Source organism: Limanda limanda, chromosome 11, assembly GCF_963576545.1.
Source record: "Limanda limanda chromosome 11, fLimLim1.1, whole genome shotgun sequence".
NCBI classification, from domain to species: Eukaryota; Metazoa; Chordata; class Actinopteri; order Pleuronectiformes; family Pleuronectidae; genus Limanda; species Limanda limanda.
Window position 1 is genome coordinate 3,281,991 of NC_083646.1, and position 5,646 is coordinate 3,287,636.

Genomic DNA, 5,646 nt, shown 5'->3' on the forward strand with positions numbered 1-5,646 from the left:
TGATGTTATGGAATCAATCCTCCAACGAGGCCTCAGGACACGAGGTTTCTGCAGAAAGCTTCATTATTTTAGACATTTGGTTGAAGACAAGGACGTCTACATGTGTGATGATGTGTCTGAAGCTACTTTCAGACACGTAGAGAATCTGGACGTTCTCCTGAAATGCTCCAGAGAGTGAGAACTCCAATGTTTGAGTCAGTTGATTCTGACATTTTCCAGAACTGCAGCCTCCTCACGTTCTACATCAACCCTGTGACGTCTGACAATGTTCTATGTTATTCAACTACACTGGGAAATAGAGAGAAACAACATTTAAATCGTGTCTTTGTCTTGTGGCAGAATTGACAATAAAGTTTTGACGACATTTCAAACATGCAAATATGAGCACAAATATGAAGAAGAGGAGCCGAACATGTAGAAGACGTTGAAAACTTGAAAAGAGCTTTTGTTCGTCACAATGTGCTGTGAACAACAACATCGGATTTCCACAGTGGAATGTAAATCTCATGTCCTGCGTCCTCAACACAGCATTTAGGCTCCGCCCCCTCGTCTCAATGCTCTGTACGTTTGTTGTGCACGAGGAATGAAAAGTCTTAAAAGGTCCAGAATCTAATATCCGTCAAATATTCCAAAGTTCACGAAAGCGGTTTGAGACGGTGATAAACTTGTATTACTTATGTGTCTGCACAGTCTGACCTTCGGTTATAACTCTGATGCTCCAACAATCATTTTGACGTCGGGCCGCTCAGGTCGTTTTGAAACAAGCCTTCGACAAACAGAACTAATAAATATTAGAGAAAGAATTTGGACTGTGGCGGTTCACAGGATCAGTTTCCCCCCAGTGCATCCTGGGAAGTTAATCCATCATGCTACACCCGTATTTGTTTACAAGTTTACAAATGGATGCAACATCTAAAACACGTTAGAGTAAATCGTTTCCCCTTTAAATCGAACACACTGGGAAGACTCTAGTTAAAATCACTTAAGTTTAAATCGGTTCTAATGTTGATTAAAGTTGTGTTAATTAGATTAATTCAGGATGAGAACAGCAGCTCAGTTGATTTGTTAGCTGCAGTTAAACCTCAGCTGCAGAGAACCAGCGTGTGTGTGTGTGTGTGTGTGTGTGTGTGTGTGTGTGTGTGTGTGTGTGTGTGTGTGTGTGTGTGTGTGTGTGTGTGTGTGTGTGTGTGTGTGTGATGGAGTTGATGGTTTGCTTGTCTGATGTAAGTTCATCCGTCCAAACGCAGGCGGCAGCTCTGTTCATCATCTGAAGCTGTTTCTCCTGCTGGGCAAATTATGACTGAGTGTTTGTTGCTGCAAATCTTTCTCAGAATCCGTCTTTTCTTTCCACTGCAGGAAAAAACAACATGTTTATAAAACAACACGTGCTCAGGAATCTGCTCTCGTTCTTCCTTCTTGTTTTTTCCTTTGTGTTTTTTCTGTCTGAACTTCAACGAATGAGCAACATGAGCTGTCGGGTGTAATTATCTCAACCTGGATTCGCTGTTAGTTCACTGCAACGTGTACAGGACACGACGTGGATACCATGGCAACACCAACGAGGACCAGCAGCTTTCTAAGAAGAACGTCTAAATGTGTGTGTGAAGGGTCTGGGGCGGGGGTGGAGGTTTAACTTCTGTGTGATATCACTTCGTTTAGAACTCTGTTTGAAAACTGTTTGAAGATTTGGCCCCAAAGTCCCTGAAAAATCGCTCCTGGTCCCTGATGAGAGTCAGAGAGATTTTGACCTGAATCAAGTTTGTTTTTCAGCAAGTTTACAGATAAATCAGATTTCGGCCGAGCAGAAAATGAGTCAAGAAAGAACTCGTTCAGGGAATAACCAAGGATCAGACTCATATTTAGTAGACTGGTGTCAATGAGTGTTGTCCACTAACCAGAAGGTCGGGGGTTCGATCCCTGGCTCCTTCAATCTGCATCCATATGTATGTGTTATAGAGGAAATACAGCACATAATAGCTGTGTGTGAATGTGTGTGATTGAGATTGGTAATTTAGCTCTTTGAGTCATTCAATAAGACCAGAAAATATATATAAATATAGATATCGTCCATTTACCAAAACTACTTCACTCATTTCCACCAAAACCTGGTCGAGAGATGGAGTCTCCAAAACCTTTTAATGTGGATTAAGATGCTAAATTTCACTTTATTTAACTATGTTTTAAGACAAAGTTAGGTTCTTATTTTCTTTTTATATTCTTACTATGAGAATCGTGTTGTTGAGAAGTGTTCTTTGTGCCCTTCTCCTCTTATCCTGGTTTCCTATGAGACATTTTTATCTTAAAATAAGACGACTTGTGCAAGTGAAACCTCCTTTCTGGGGCAGAAACATCTTCTTCATCGTCTATCTGTTCCTCCTCATGACAGATTTCCAATATGACGGCGTCCTGACCCTCAGGTAAGGAACCTGTTATCTAGACAGTTGATCTGAGTCTAATGGACGAGGTGACAGTCAGAGTTCAGTGAACATTACACCACAGATAAATCATCGTTACTTGTGTTAGCCGAGCTGTTGCATCACCGCATCTTAGGAAATATATAAAATGAGTTTGACTAACGTGCAAAAAAAAATTAAACGAAGCTGCAGCCTCTCGTTTTCAGATCAATCCGATTCTTATCAGATCATCAGGCGCCTGCGAGAAGAACCCGAACTACCATCTCCTCCGGGTCGCGTCCTTCGGTCTCGCTTGTGTGAGCGTGAAGATCCGTCACACAGACTGATGGTCACATGACGGGTGGGGGGGCGTTATGAGACAGCTCCGAGAGACATGACGGGCTGAGGAGCGGGTTTTGAATAAAAAAAAAAGAGGTAAATATGACAAGACGTCTGTGGAGAGAGAGAGAGAGAGAGAGAGAGACGCTTCAAGACGCCTGTAATCCATCACACTTAAAACTCAGAAGTGATTTCTCACAGCAGTGATTCATCGGCCTCGTGGTGAAGAAACGAGAAGGAGCAGGGATGATCTTTTTTTAGTTTCTTCTTCTTCTTCTTCATCAGAGTTTAATGTCAGATCAGGAGCTCGTCATCTCGTCCGCCAGCGACTCGCTGAGGTCACAGGGTCTCGACCAATGAGGGCCTGAAACCACTCTGCTGTTTGTCAGCTGGTTATTTAAAAAACACTTCAGAGAATCTCAACGTAGACGACGAGTTCAGAGCTTTTCTCTCGACAGTCGCATCTAAACATTTAAGCTTCTGAAGACGACTTCGGAGAAAGAGACGCACGTCGTCCGCTGCTCAGAAGAAAAGCTCACGTCATCTATTTATGTTCTGATCCTCGGCAGCGACGTTTCAGGAAAAGATCATAATTACTTCACAAGCAGTAAAAATAAAACCTTAACAAAGCCTCATATTTATAAGGCGACTTTGTGCATCGAGTTATTTTGGTCGAACTGAACAAAGGAAGAAGCATCAGGAACGAGAAGAGATGAAACGGTGACAAGAAGCTGACAGGAACGTGATGCGACAAAGACGAGAAGACAAATTTAGAAATAAAGCCGATAGAGTTGAGAAGTTTATCGAACCTCAAGAGCTGTGTGTGTGTTTGTGTGTGTGTGTGTGTGTGTGTGTGTGTGTGTGTGTGTGTGTGTGTGTGTGTGTGTGTGTGTGTGTGTGTGTTTGTGTGTGTGTGTGTGTACTCATTGTTGTTGCATATTAAGGACCTTTTCTAACAAAATCACTGAACTTGTCAGGACCAGTAGACCTCATGGGGACCAAAGTGGTCTACTGTTTATAGTTAGAGGTGAGATGTGGTTTGGTTCAGGCTACTTTTTCATTTAAATATGTGTGTTTGTGTGTGTTGGTGTATGTGTGTGTGTGTGTGTGTGTGTGTGTGTGTGTGTGTGTGTGTGTGTGTGTTTGTGTGTGTTGAAAAGGATGAAAATTTCAGGTTAAAACATCTAAATACATCACGTGAAATTGTGAAATTCATATTTTACATACATTTTATAGTAATAAATTAAATGTGTTGCTTTTTGTTATATTTGCAGATTGTACAACTGCTCAGTGGATATTTGACTGTTGTTTTTTTCAATCATTTAAATAATGAAGTTTGTGTATTATCATGAAATTACAGACAACATACTTTATCTACCACCCACCCACACACCACCCCACACACACTCACACACACACTCACACTCACCCCTATGAATTTCACAATTTTAAGTGATGTATTTAGAAGTTTTAACCTGAAATTTTCATCCTTTTAATATTCATGATTCTTGTTTTTTTACATTTGTCTTTTAGACAAGGGCATAACACACACACACCCACCCACACACCCACCAGCACACACACACACCCACCCACACACCCACCAGCACACACACACACACACACACACACACACTGCAACACATTTAATTATCCACATTTAAATTACAGCACAACATTTCCTTTGTAATTAAAGTAAATTAAACTGTATAACTATGATAACCACAGTACCATAAATTGATGTAAAGAAACTGCGTGCAAAAGTGGGAAAAAAAATCATTACTCATGTGACTTGATACATGAGATTACACTTGTTATAACTGTATAATAGCTGATATGATTTTTGTGATGGAGTGAGACACTCTGCAGCTCCAGGAAGGAGAAGAAGAAAAAAAAAAAGATGAGCCGCCATTGAAACGAAGCTTAATTTATTCTACATGTTTTCAATCTTTCTGTATTAACGTGGAGGTGAAGATGAAGGATGGAGTCACAGCTGGACTCCACGTGGATGCATCACAAACATCTGCCCCCCCCCCCACCCCCCCCAGCTTCACACCTTCACAGCAGGAAACCTCCAAAACACAAATACAACATTTAAAAAAGATGGTGAGTGAGAAGCAGCAGCAGCAGCCTCCTCCTCATCATCATCTTCCTCCTCTAACCTGTTGTTATCAGCAGGGTAGGGGGGGTGGGGGGGATCTCCGTCAGCAGCAGGTCTCCATCGCTCCGGGTCTCACGCAGATCGGGTCGTTGTTGTGTCTCTGGACCGAGGAAGAGGACACACACACACACACACGTCCTCACACACACCGGGAGGAAAACACCTCACAGACCGGTTGTTGCTTCTGTCTCCGCGGACTGAGCCGGTCACACCTCACCCTCCCTCTCTCTCTCTCTCTTTCCCTCCCTCTCTCTCTCCCTCTCTCTCTCTCTGCTGCTGCTGAAGATGAGGAGGAAGAGGAGGATGGATGTTGTGGTGCGTGTGAGTGTGTGTGTGTGTGCCTGTGTGTGTGTGTGTGTGTTTCTCTTCCTCCTCCTCGTCCTGACGCGCCGCTCGATCCCCGCAGACACGAAGAAGTGGTACCCGTCGCTACTGGCAACCTGTTGCCATAGCGATCCTCCAGGTGGGCTATATATACTGCAAGTGGATGATGGGGAGGGGATGGGGGGGCAAAAGGTGTGGTCCTCACATGTCTGCAACTTCAGTCACACAATCACACAAAATAACACAACACTAAACATATTATAGGAGGTCAAAGGTGAGTCCACAGAGACATTTGTGCTATTTTTAATGTCAAATCTTTAATATTATTATCAAATCATGTTGTCATGGCAGCAAAGTAGTTGTATTTTTTTATTGTTTGTGATAATATTCACACTCATCACTACAGACATCTTTGCACTAAAGCAGATG